Raw genomic sequence first — 14,792 nt, 5'->3', positions numbered from 1 at the left:
GCTTTGACACAATAGCAAGCCGGGGTAGTTGCAACAAAGACAGACTCTATAGCCAATAAGCCTTAAATATTTATTATCAGGCTTTTTACATAAAAGTTTGTCGCTCCTTGGTCTAGAGAACATAATAAATCATGCTCTTATTTTAGCATTTTGTCAGTTTCTGTGATGCAGATGCCCCCACCATGCAAATTCCAAGCCACTAACAAGATATCACTGCAGGCAAAGCTGGGAATAAATACACATTAACACACCATCTATACTATTTTCATCATGTAGATAAATAACTTCAATAGCATGGATGATAGCAAACTGTAGTGAAATAATTAGGAATTGATGAATTTAAAAATGTACTCCTTTCATTTTTAAGATTATTTAGTTAGTCATAAGTTTATACAGTTTAATTTTTAATAATGGTTTTAACAACTTGCTCAAAAGAGTACTGAGAATTTAACAACCAGCTCTCACATGTTGGTCTAGGCCAGCTGCAATTCACCACTTCTTATATATTCCATTGACCATTCTTTAATTAAAGCATTGAGTTTTGATTATGAGCCCCTAGTAGAAACAAATCCACTGGCTTACTGGTCATATATTTTATTAGTTGGCAAGTTAGCTAAGAATTAATAGCCTCAAACATTAAGCCTTACATAGATTTTTTTTTTAAAAAAACCAAATACTTTAGTATGGTTATATTTTAAGACTATAAACATAGTCATAAAGTGCCTCTTGCAGAAAAAAAAAAAAAAAGAACAATTTGGCTGCATCTAAAGATCTTTGAGACTTGAGAAGACTTGTTTGAAAGGAGATATTAATGAATTTAAGAAAAACCAACAAGTATGTAAACTTCGAAATGCTATATTTACCAGCTGGCTACCATGTGCAAATCACCACAGGTCCAATCATAAGTGGTTTCCTATGGTCAGAGTGGAGGCTTGTGGAGCATATGTGTGATATTCTGCCACCTTCTGCCCAATGGCAAACATTTATGATTTATCAAAGAACCGAGATGTCCAGAGATTAATCACAGCCTATTTCCATCCTCTCAATGTGAAGCTCCAAATCAAGTCACTAGAACTTGATTATAATTGAATAGGAGATTAAGCCTTCAAGCCATATCTGGTGATATATATCTCACAGACTTTTACACATACATTTCCTTGTTTTTAATATGATTCAGATTTTCTAAAGAACTTTGTGTACTCCCAGATAACTTTTGAAAAATCTTGAACCTCACTTGATAGATAGAATAATGCTCAGCATTTCTAAATTTCACCATCAGGGAGGTAAAGATTGTTAGAACAAGCAGCCAGTGTACCTAATATTATGGAAATTCAGAGTATAATTAGAGCTCGCAATGGGGAGTATCATTTAGATTTACCATAAGCTTGACTTAAGGCAGGCATCCTTGAGTCTACCCAAATATTCTTCCACGTGTTAAATGCATTAAACCAAACAGTTTGGCTGTGAGAGAGAAAGAATTAATACAGTTTATACCCTGGCTATATTGCCAGCAATATTCATCAGACAAAATGAGAAACCTTTTCACATTATGGCTTGTGATCCAGGAAAAACAAGCAGCAGCACCTTCATTCTGAAGGCTTGACAAAGTGGTTTTCTTTGACCAAAAAAAAAAAAAAAAAAAAAAAAGAACCACCCACTAAAATATGGTCATGGAAGCATTTAAGGCAAGGAGATGCTCAAATCTGTCCAGTCCGGCATTCAGTCCAGCACCTGAAAAGAAATGATTCAAATACAAAGAAATTACCATGTGAATAATGTTCCTGCACAATTTCTTCATATGCTGCCTTGCATTTTTATCAAGGCAACAAACATAAACCAGCGTGAGAAAGCAGGTGCCTTTTTCCCCCAAATCTTTTGAACATCAGTATTTCCCAGCAGTTAACTGCATGTGATAATGACCAGAGCACAGAAACGTTTTGATTTAGATCCAAACTCTTCACCCAGAAGCAGTTTTTTTGTTGTATATTTTAAGCTTGGAGCTTTTGATCCAGATTTCATTATATGGCAGATCATTTAAATAAGAAGACAAGGAGGTTGATTGAGGGGGAACTCCGTAAGATGTTGGAGTCTCAAAGAATATTTCCGCTCAGAGGGATTTCTGTTTTGGAGCCAAATTCAGATCCCACCTACTGAGTTAAAGCGATTAATTATTAACCACAGACATATTAAAATTACAAGATATCAGGTTGACAGCGCATTACAATGAGCCTTCAAATTGTGATTTCCCAACCTAATGATGATGATGAGGTAGGACTGAATGGCAAATCGCTATTGCTTTCAGTTGAAAATTTGAAAGTGCTGTGCCCTGATCACTTCTTACAGAGAACTGCTATTCATTCAGCAGCACTCCTAGCAGAAATAAATGCAGGGTCTGGTGTGGTGGCAGCTGAGATGTTAATTCACAAGACAGCAAGTGGAGAGAAGCTGCTAAGTGGCACAGTGGGTTAATGACGCTCTACAGTGCTTCACCATGGGAGACATATGGGTTGATTCTGGCATTGTTCACAAGTGAAAATTGGTTTACCAATCGTAGCTGGGTCCCTAGTGGACAGTTGTCCTTGTCCTAGACCTCCTCAGATGTTGTCCTAATTTTCTGCACAGGAGAGGCTCAAGTGTGGAGCAGGAGGGTTACTTATAAGAGTGCAGTTGGTTGGCAGAGTCAGAGGAGGAAATGGGCCCAATATCCTCCATATTTTCATTCCGGTCCCTGCCAGTACCTCATTTTCACAAGCAGGAACATCCACTCAGAACAGCAAAGAAAGAAAGGCAATAAACAAGGCCAATTTCCTTTCTGATAAAACTACATCCCCCAAAAGTTAAGAGGTTTAGCATTAATTTATTAAAAAGGGGATATTTGTTTGCAATAGGCCTTTACCTTTTAATAGGATCCAGGAGACAAAAACTTAAGTTTGGAACAGCATAGTCAAAAATATTCATTTGCCAGAATAGTTATATAAGATATGATTGTGTGTAACTCTTATCATTGTAATACTCATGCTTTTAGTATCAAGAGAATGTGTGGAATGATATTTATAATTTTTAATATATTTGTATATTTTAGAGACAATGTTTTCACATTAAATCAAAGCCATCTCTTTATAGACTGTCACTTAAGTTACTCCGCCATGGAGGAAAAAAAAATTAGCAGGGATAAACATTTAAAATAAAACAAAATAATGAGAAAAATAAGTTTAAAACAAAAAATTTATACATAAGCTCAAAAGGAAAGGGAATAGGAGGAAATTATGGAAGTAGATAATATTAATTTTTCCTAGTTCAGAAATTATCAAAAGGTAATACAAATAATGCATTGATGGAAGAATGAAATGAAATATAGAAAAGAGTAAAGAAATGCATCTAACAAAAATAGAAAATTTAACATTTAATGAAAATTAGAGGCAAATATCTATAAAAAAAAGACTAAGCTGACAATAAATGAAAGATAAAATACTAAAATAGCCTATGAATTTCAGGCTGTTCAGATATTTTCACCCTCTATAATTATTATTTTCTGAAATTTAATGCACACTCTCATTAAATCTGCCTTCAACCATCATTCCTTCTCAATCATATTTTTTTTAACTTTTAAATGATTTTGGGAATGGTTCATTGATTCAATATTAAAAGAACACATTCAGTAGGCAAATACTTCAGAGAGGAGAATCTATGTCTACATTAAAATTAAAAAAACACTTTAAGAATAAATAAAGATAATAGAAATAAGAAAACCAAAGCATTTTCTTTCTCTTTCTGTATTCTGCTAAAGAGTCTCTCATCACTGACAATGCTGTTTAGGGAATTGGCAGTGCTACACAGGCCACTTGCTTACACCAGACTGTGTCTTTCAAAATGATCTCTCTCAGGGCTGTGGCCACACCTGGCATAAGACCAGCTACCTGAAAATGGCAGCCATTTTAAAGAGAGATTTAGCAGAAAATTCTTCCCCAAGAGTCAGTTGCGAACAACAGCATTACTTACTTACACAGTGCAAGAGACACTGTGTAGCATGTGAGCTGTCCATCCCTTTACTTCATCGGACATACGTGCTCCCTTCTGGGCTTCTTGTCCTCACCAAGAGTATTATCAACCACTATTTAATTTTTCCAGGTTCTCTAATCATTTTTCTTTGTCCATCTTGTGTCCCATACTGTTTAAAAAGTTCTAAAGACCAGTAAACCTCTTTTCTCTAATTGTTTATGATCTTGGCCTTACTGATTGCACTTTGGAGAATAAAATATCAGGTTTCCCATAGTGTCAGTATTTCTGGCAAGTAAAGTGAGCACTGAAGAACTGTACTAAACCAAGTAGAGAGTGCAATATTTTCTAGAAGAGAAGAGAAGGTACTAGTAAACGGACTATTGTGGTTTGATAAGGTTTCAGAACATAGGAAAAGTTACACTGTATGAAGGAACCCACAAAGGAAGTCAACAATCAAGATTAAGAACTAATTTAATTAGAAGGAGACAAATAGGAAAAATGGAACCATTTATAAAAGAGGGGCTTAATTAATGCAACTGAAATCATAGCACACCATTAATATGTGAAATCACAGAGTCAAAGAATGAAGAATTGTGGAGCTAGACTATCCTTTTGAGTTCTTCTAGTTTCAACCTATTGAGGCATAGAGGAGTTATTTGGGGGGTAAAAAATGTATACTTAGTAGACAAACACCTGAGAAAGGAGAATCATATAGAAGGTGAGAAATTTACAAATATCACATTAAAGTAGAAATAGAAGAAAAGTTCAAATGCAAAATTATTTGTTTGAACAAATAATTTACTTTCTCTAAAGATGATAGACACATCAACTCCACATTTTTCTTTACTTGGAACTTGGGCTTATTCTTTCAAAAAACAGAGTAAGCTTCATGAAACACTATTTATTATTCACTTCCAACAAGATTCATTCATTTATGGTCAGTTTGTATCCTAATTCCCACTCTTGTTCCTGCATTTACATCAAGTTAACAAATGAGTTTTCAAAGTTCCGTTCTTCTCACATCAGTCTAACTTTCTCATTGGATTGCCTCTACCATCTTCGTCCATTCAAACTGAATTTTTTTTTCTATTCACTGCACAGAATTTTATTTTACTATTTATTTATTTATGCTCTTTCACGTCCACCCACCCACTTGCCCACCTCACTGCAAGCACCACACTATTGTCTGTGTCCATGATTCTTTTTCTTTCATCCCCTCCTTAGAAAGACACCTTTGGTCAACAACCGTCTCTTCTTCTCAGAACAATTAATTCATTGGGAATTATAAAGCAGCTAAAATCCTTGCCTTGGAGTTTCCTTTCTAACTTTGTATGGTTATGAATTCTTTGTATTTGTCCAGTCTCCTCAAATAAACATTAATATTAAGAAAAAATCCAAATTTATATTAATCCATAAGATTAATATAAAATCCATATTATATTTATCTTTTGACTTTACATATTTATTTTGATACTATACCAGGATATTATGCACACTGCTTTGTCTAGAGAAATAGCTTAATACAGCTATGTTTGAATGAATGCACACCATGAAATAATTACAACTTCTTTTTCTCTGTTAAAAGATTATCTTCCCCAATTCTAATGAGATATTTAAAACCTTCATAAAATTTAAATGGAACATAAAGCAGAATCATTTAATTTTCTACTATTAATCTGATGATGATAGACTGTAAAAGTAGCAATACTGCATTTTGATTTTAAAATACTTCATTTAATACTTTCTAAAGTATGATACAATTCAAGTGTAATTTTGGGTTCTTTCAAAATAGTGACAAATTTGAAATTCTTTAAAAACCCTTCAAGAATGTTCCTATACAAAGCATTAGATAATAGTAGTTTTTTTGTTTAATTTTAGGCAAAGTAGGATGCCCAGTCAGAAATATTTGTGCATCAAAGTGTGAATGCATATTATGAATGAAATCAGGAGAAATACTAAATGCCTCCCCACTTTATATTATCTGTTTAGAACCATCCAATTTATTTCATCTAAAATACAAGAGAGTCATCTTTCCATAAGAGGCTCAGATTTTGAAGGGGTAAGGGCTACCTCTGCCTGTCTGAAACTTCAATGGCTCTCTTTCAGCATCCAATCTAAAAAGTTTCAACTTTATATTTCTCGGAGACAGAGAGAGAGAGAGAGAGAGAGAGAGAGAAGGAGGGAGTGAAGGAAGGAAGGAAGGAAGGGAGGGAGGGAGGGAGGGAGGGAGGGAAGGAAGGGAGGGAGGGAGGGAGGGAGGGAAGGAGGGAGGAAGGAAAGAAGGGGAAGAAATAACAAAAGGAAAAACTCAAAAGGGAAAGGGGTGACCACTAGTGGCACAACATGTTCTGGGAGATGTGTCCACTATACAGCACTGTAGGTGTATTCGGCACTATAACTGGGGATGGTAGACAGTGGGCTGAGACCACATACTTTTGTCTATGAGCAAGCACCTAGTCTGGGGCACTGCTTCAAGAATATGTCGTCATAAACAAAAAAAGCAATAACAACAATAAAGTAGGCTTTAACATTTCTGCAAAACACGGAAAAATAAGTATTGTCAGAAATGGTTTTCTACAGCCAAGATTACCAACCAGCATGCTGTGATACACCTGGATGCTGCAGACAGAATATAAGTGGCTGAAATTTATGCTTCTCAGCTCTCAGGGTAACCAGGTCTAACATTTAAGTCTTTAATACATTTTGAACTTACTTTTGGGTGTAGCATAAGAAAGTGGTCTAGTTTCATTTTTCTGCTTGCATCTGTCCAATTTCCCCAATACCATTTATTGAATAAACTATTTTTGGCCTATTATATAGCCTATTTGAGAGAGGAATTGTGCTTGCTTCCTCACTCAAATATTTATTGACTATAAAGCCATGGATTTATCTCTGGGCTGTCTCTTCTGTTCTATTGATCTATGTGTCTGTTTTTATGCTGGTACCATGCTGTTTTGATTACTGTAACCTTATAGTATAGTCTCATATTAGGTAACGTGATACTCCCAACTTTGTTCTTCTTCCTCAAGATCACAGTTACAATGTGGTTCCATATAAATTTTTGAAATATTTGGTCTAGTTCTGCGAAATAACATCACTAGTATCTTGATAGGAATTGTACTATAGATTGCTTTGGGTAGTATGGACATTTTAATGATGTTAATTTTTATCCATGAACATGGTATGTGCTTCAACTTATTTTATATTCTTCAGTTTCTTATAATTTTCTGAGTATTGGCATATAAAGATGCAAGTGGTCTCTGAATATTAATTTTGTGTCCTGCTACTTTCCTGGATTCATGTATCAGTTCTAGTAGTTTGGTGGAATCTTTAGGGTTCACTATGTTCAGTGTCATGTCATCTACAAATAAAGACAGTTTTACTTTCTCCTTTTCAATTTGGATGCTTTTAGTTTCTTCTTGTCCGATTGCTATGCCTAGGACTTTCAGTATTATGTTGAATAAGAGAGGTGAAAGCAAACATCCCTGTCTTTTTCCCTATCTTAAGAGGAATATTTATAGTTTTTGCCCCTTGAATATTATGCTGGCAGTGGATTTGTCATATATGGCCTTTATTATCTTGTAGGTTCCCTCCATCCTCACTTTGCTGAGAGTTTTTATCATAACTGGGTGCTGGATTTTATTAGATGATTTTTTTTGCATCTGTTTATATGATCAAGTGGTTTTTATCCTTCATTTTGTTTACATGGTGTATTACACTTATTGATTTACAGATGTTGTACCAACCTTCATTCCAGAATAAATCCCACTTGATTAAGTTGTATGATATTTTTCATGTATTGCTGTATTTGGTTTGCTAATATTTTGTTGAGGATTTTAGCATCTATATACATCAGGGATATTGGCCTATAATTTTATTTTTTTGTAATTCCTTTAGCTGGTTTTGGAATTAGGATAATACCAGCCTTGTAAAATGAGTTTGGTAGGCTTCCCTCCTCTTAAACTTGTTGAACTAGTTTGAGAAGGAGAAGTGTTAGTTGTTCTCAGAATATCTGGTAAAATTCACCCTTGAAGCCATCCAGTCCAGAGCTTCTGTTTGTTGGAATCAGCCCTGATCAGTGTGGCTCAGTTGGTCGGGTGTTATCCCACAAAGCAAAAGGTCTCTGGTTTAATTCCTGGTCAGGGCATATGCCTAGGTTGCCCTGTTCCAGGGTTCCTGGGTTCTGTTCCAGGTCAGGGCATGCATGAGGGGCAGCTGATTAATGTTTCTCTTCCTCTCTTTCTCCCCATCTTCCCCTCTCTCTAAAAAAATATATTAAAAAATAAAGAAAATTATTTTGACTCATGTGCAAAGTTTGATGTCAACTAGTTTATTAGAATTGATGTCATAAATGACCTTCAATCTAAAAGAATAAGAATATAGAAAACAAAATAATATAGAATACAGAGAATTTCAAGAGACCAAAACATTGTAAAATAATCTGGAACCATCTGCTGAATATAAAACTAAGATTTTGATGAGATTTTATGTGTATTAGGGGGGAAAAAAGCATTGCTCACTAGCACAAAACTTACCATTTGGAGATGAAATTTCACCAAAAAATCTATTTACTTGTGTGATAGAGTTATACCATTTATTCCTAACATTCCTATTTTGTGGAATTCTAATGATCAACCTGAATCAATCTTTTAAAAAAAATTTATGTGTTTATTTTTAGAGAGAGGGGAAGGGAGGAACAAAGAGGGAGAGAAACAGCAATTTGTGGTTGCCTCTCACACACCCATCTAAAGGGGACCTGGCCCACAACCCAGGCATGTGCCCTAATAGGGATTCAAACTGGTGACCCTTTTGTCTGCAGGTGGGTGCTCAATCCACTGAGCCACACCAGTCAGGACTCACTCTGATAATCTTGAGCAAATAACTTAAAAGGAAGCCCTTCACTGATGTCCTTCAATCCTACTCTATTTACCATTTATTGTTTCCTCCCCAAAACTCATCTAGTATAAGAACAATTATATGTGACTCAAAGATTAAGGGAACATTTTTCTAATTATACTTATCCATGTAGCATTGAGTCCTTAGGAGTCAAAAGAAATTCTGGATTTGTATCCTCTCTCTTCACTGCATTTCAGCACATCGTCGATTTCTTGCATTACAGATTAGAAAGTGCAGAGTGAAGATTCAAGAGTATTCCAATTTGAGTTCTTTGTAATGAAGCCCAGAAACACCAGTGAAATTGACTATCTAATAGCAAAATTATTTATATAATATTCAGAAGATTTGGGGGAATGATACTTCTATATCCCTTAGTATTTTGTAATAATATTTTGCATATGGCTTTATGCCCCATAGTTTTCTGTATAAAATCATTAATCAACAAAGATATATATATATATTTAAAGATTTTATTTACTTTTGGAGAGGGACGGAAGGAGAGAAGGAGAGAAACATCTATGTGCAAGAGAAGCATTGATTGGTTGCTTTTGCATGCCCCCAACAAGGACCTGGCCCACAACCCAGGCATTTGCCCCCACTGAGAATTGAACCAGTGACCTTTTGGTTTGTGGGATGTCACCCAACCCGCTGAGCCACACTAGTAAGGTTGTCAAGATATATAATGTTTTCTTTTTCCTTAAAAACTTCCCCCAGATTGTGATTATACTATTGGAAGCCCTATTATAAAAAGAACACGGTTCCTTTACATAAAACCTTTCAACATTCACCCTAACACTTTGGAACATGGAAGCTTTGGGGTAAGATATTTTGAAATTGATGTCAAAAGTACACCTACCATTAGACTCCCCAACCAGAGCACTGAGATATTCTTCAAGGAGCTGGAATTTATGTAGATTCAGCCATTGCTTTAATTTACTCTATAGAAAGAAATATATATTTTGCTGTAAAATCAAAAGGGAAATATAAAGAAGCTCAGCAACTCTTTATACAATATTGTCTTAAATCATTTATACATCCTAACAAGGATTAATAGATTTTATGAAAATTGTTGTGGAGAATGCAATCCAACAATAAATAAACATGATTGCTATTTACTTAATTGCATGAACCCAGGAGGTACTTTCAATAATTACTATTTATTTGATTTTCTGTTTTTAAATGTAGTCCCTGGCCACAAATTCTTTAAATGCAAATGAAATGAATAAATCCCAACATGACATCAGCAATCATATTTAGTGTTTAGAGTCAATCAACTCCTTGCTGTTTTTATGGGGAATGTGTTTTCAAAACTTGACCTGGATCAAGCTCACAACAGAAGACTTCTCATTGTATCAGCAAACAGCCCCTAGTAATCATAACTAATCATAAAGCAGTTTTTCTTAAACATCATACTTTCTACCGTGAGAAACAGAAATTTACCAGGTATATATTAAATGTCTAATTAAAGCAACCAAAGGGAGTAAGTCTGTTAGAAGAAATTTTACTCCCGGAGAATGAATTCACTTGTGAGCAAGCTCTTCAAAGATACTCTGACATTTTACTTCATAATTATTTGCATTACACTGATTTCCAGATATTATTTGTGATAGTAAGTCAAAGCTTGTAAAATATGCTTCCTAACCTTCATGAAGGCCAGGCTGAAAAGACAGTACAATGGATTGATGTTATCCTTAAACTGGTAATTGCAACATCTGGATTTTCCAATTTCTCAGGCATGAAACACTCTAAAAGATGAGTCACATCCTGCCCTCACTCATACTATCTTATTTAATGGAAATAATTTACACCAAATGACCTATTTCTAGTAGCAGCCCAATCTGTCACATTTTCTATTTGCTTAGGTTCATCACACACGAGGATATCACATTTTCGTTGCAAACCCAAGTCTTCATTTAGTCTGGCTAATAACTAGCAAGTATAGGTGGGTGATACAGTATATCCAGGCTTGTAGCTAGTGAAGGGCTCCTCAGGGGGATGTGACAACATGAAGATGCACCTTTTATGGAGCCAATTGGGTAGGAGAATTCAATACCTCAGAGGATTCAAACAAATGAAAATAGGGTAAAATAGCACTTGTCTCATGTCCAACACAACTGGTGACATGGGCTCACTCACTACATTTACCAAAAGTATATAAACACAAACCTTTAAAATGGTGCATAATTGGTGATTAAGGCTACACTACCTAAGAGGGGTGGTTTGTGCATGTCAAGGGCAATGTCTGTTTGTATTTTTTGTCTGTGTGTTTATCTTTTAACCATAACTGAAGATATCAAGCAAGAGTTCTTTGGTAAAATAATTCTCTAAATCTTCCACATGTCTTCCTCTGTGTTGGTATTTAGCATTACCCATACTCTTTCTTGTGCAATATTTTAAAAGAATATGTAAATAAATTATGTAGGTGAAAGTTAATTCTGCACTAACAAATGGAATGTTACTTCTTAGTGAAAGACAAAAAATTAAATATTAAAAATATGAAAACCAAATTCCATATATTACAAAGCAACATGTTAATAACAATTATAATAAAATATGACTAGATATAGTTGATACATTAAATTCTAACACAGAGTGTTTTGGGTCAGTTTTGTATTTTTTTTCCCTTAGCATATTACAAAATATATAGTTAGTGCTTAATAAATGCTTACTAGAGTGGATTAATGACAGACATTTGAGGTAGAACTATGCTATTAGTAAATTAATAAATTTTAAGCCAATTGCTTCATTATTACATACTGTCTTTTAATAACAGACATTGTTTTTATTGTTCAAGGTTCATTTGGTGTCTTAGTGGGTATGACACTTGGATAGTGGGCTGCATTAATTATATGCAGACTTTTCTTTTTGCATTATATGACAATGTCTACTAATCTGATACATATAGTATACAAAATAAGATCCTTTAGAACAGTTATGCATAAGACATAAGCCCAACATATATCAGATTTATACATTGGATCCCAGGATGCGATTGATTGGAGGAAAAAAAGTTGGACTAGGCATGTTGGGTAAAGGAACCACAAGTTATAGAATGATGCGGACTCTGGCCTGAGGGGTCCGTGTGTTGTGGTTGTGACGAACAAATTCACACTGACTACAGAAGTCCTGTGAAGAAAAAAAAACAGCATGGCCACTCCTTAAGTGAGAGAGAGGGCCCCAACCCCTGCCTGGACAGGCTTTTATTGCTTCTCTGGGTACATTACATCAGGATGGTCTTCATTTACTATGCACAGGTTTGCTGTGGGTGATTACATTTTACAGATAACAAAGGAAAGAATGTTGCTAATTACTTCAAAGAAAAGAATGTTTGCAAATGCAAGGGGAAAAGCGATTGAAGTGGTGACACTCCATACTTGGGAGGTTTAGCATAGATTTTAGGAAGCTACTTTAAAGATATGCAGTAAACATTTGCTGCCTCAATTCAGAGTGAGGGAGTTTCAGCAAAAGCAAGCCTCAGAGCAGCCTAGGTACAATGCAGGCCTGATTCCCCACAGGAGAACCTGTCCATGGGCGTGGGTCCTGTGTGCTGACTCACTCCCCACCAGATTTTCCGAGTCAGGGGCTGGGCTACATTCCCCATGCCAAGCAAATCGGTTCCCTATAATATAACACACAGTGAGCACACATCTAGTATGATGGGCAGCTGTAGTCTGTGCCACATTGGCAGTGGTGCTTTCAGGAGATGGAACTATTTCACACTAACCAGGTTAGGACCACACAAGATAAGTACCATCCAGCATGAGGATACAGATTCAGGGTTTTATGAACTATTATTATTTCTATCTTTAGGATATAGATGTTTTTACTCACAGATCAGATCAAAGGGACAATATGCGCAATCTCCAACTAAAATTCTGTTGTAGCCTAGATAGTGAAGTGGCATGACATTAGAAGACTTTACAACTGCAGCTCTTTCTGGATCCCCAAAGAGTATCTGCACCCTTCTTCAAATGGGCCTTTTCCTCACGTGTCGGAGTCAGCGTCACAACATCTGAGATTCCATTCTTCCCCAAAATGCAAGGAACACTAAGGAAGGTGTCTTCTTTCATTCCATACAGACCCTTAATCATGGTGGAAATTGGGTGCACCCACCCTAAGATTCTTCATTATACCTTCTGCTAAATCTGTCACAGATAGTCCCGTGGCTTAGGATGGGTAGCCTTTCAGTGTAATCACCTCATCAGCACTGTTAACCACCTGTTCCAACCACCAGAAGTTGCAAACTTCTTTCTAACCATCTGCATCAGTGCCTAAATCAGGGTGCAGAGTCTTTAGGGAGACACAGGCAATATTCATTCCACTCCACACAGGCACACTGAAGTCTCCGTGCTCCCCAAGGACTTACTCATGACAGCTTAATGGTTGAACTCCCAGCTTTCCCCCTATTAGGTAATGGAACCAGGCTGAATCCAGATTGCAACCACTTCCAATAACATGGTTTTTAGGCGAACTGCTTATCTTCCAAGCTACTGGTCAAGACATTCACTGGATTGGAAACAATAAGCAATTTGCAGTTAGGACTGAATTTTAAGATGTTCATGTTACACTGGACCAAATTAAGATGTCTTTCTCCCTCCTGTTGATATGCCCCAGCTGAGGTAATAACCAGATTGGAGTTTGCAGTCACATTGTAGTCTTTGCCACAGACAATATTTGGTGTTTTAAGGAAGAGCCTGCCATGTTAAAGATCCATCCTTTCTCCCTTCACCTTGTCTTCCATGACATCAACAAAAGCAAGTTTATCTGCCCAGTCCTTCACTAAGGCATGATGGCACAGGCCATGCCAACAGCACCAACCCTAATGACTGTAATTTTATTCTGGGGACTTTGTTTTTCCCTAAGAAGATTCACAGTCAGCCGATTCTTGAGAGGTGCCATAATGGACTTAGAACCAAAAGGAATTAGGAGTGTATGGCGGGCAGGTGTCGGTGCCGCACAGCGTTGGATCCAGACTTGGCAGCAACTGCTCAGGTATCGAGAGCAGACATATTTTTAAAGAACTTTAGTTCACTTCAGGAAATAATTTATCATGAGTATTACTTCTCAAAGAGTAATTAGGTTAATAGCTAGTATCACTCTGTAGCATAGAAACAATCCTTGAATGAAGGACAAGTATGAGACGAGAATGGATAGTTTGCAAATTGGTGCTTCGGAAAGTTCTCACAAATATTCTGAGACAATGCCATTTTCAAGTGTGGGAAATAAAGAACTTTAAAATCTCCTTTGATCTCTGCCTTAGAGATGGGAAACTCTAATATCCCAAGATTTCAAAAGTTCTCTTCCCATTATGCACTGTAGTAGGGAAGATGATAAGCTTAAGGTAGATGTAGTTATGACTATCCTTAAGCCAATTAATAAAAACATAAACTATTCATAGCATGAAACAACTTATACACATTACTTGTATTGGCTAGATAGAATGCACAGAATGTCGGAAACAGGAGTGTCATTTAAAATTATAGCCCTCATATTAACTTTAATACAAAAAATTGAGATTACTGTTGACAGAATTGCCAAAGGGCGTAAAGTGTTCCTGCCCAAGTTCAGGCTTTCCCTGACCCTCAAAAGGCATTTCTGCACTAAAAGAGATATTGGACCTTCAAACACCAGTCTTAAAGGTAGTTAAAAGCCAGTCTTAAAGGTAGTTAAGGAAAAAAGAAAGATGAGCCTACATAAGTTTCTCTGTTCTTTAAACTTTTGTCTTCTGATTATGCTCTGTAGAAATATGTGCCCTTCTGTGTGTCAAAAGGAGTTTTTGATGCATTTCTTTACCACCAGAGACTATGATTTTTCTGTTGCTTTAGTAGATAAAAAAGACACAGATCATTTCTGTTAGATGAACCTCTTTGTTACACTATCTGAAGGGTTTTTTTAAA

At 36.1% G+C, this 14,792-nt stretch overlaps 1 pseudogene; it reads right to left on the bottom strand.

Annotated features, from left to right (window-relative positions):
- Positions 1–12,718: 12,718 nt before the first annotated feature.
- On the bottom strand, positions 12,719–13,794 carry LOC112304609 (L-lactate dehydrogenase A chain-like; annotated as a pseudogene).
- Positions 13,795–14,792: the final 998 nt, after the last annotated feature.

The sequence above is a fragment of the Desmodus rotundus genome, chromosome 1 (genome assembly GCF_022682495.2).
Source record: "Desmodus rotundus isolate HL8 chromosome 1, HLdesRot8A.1, whole genome shotgun sequence".
Lineage (NCBI taxonomy): Eukaryota > Metazoa > Chordata > Mammalia > Chiroptera > Phyllostomidae > Desmodus > Desmodus rotundus.
Note: the sequence above shows the minus strand (reverse complement) of the source record. Positions and strands in the feature narration are given on the sequence as shown.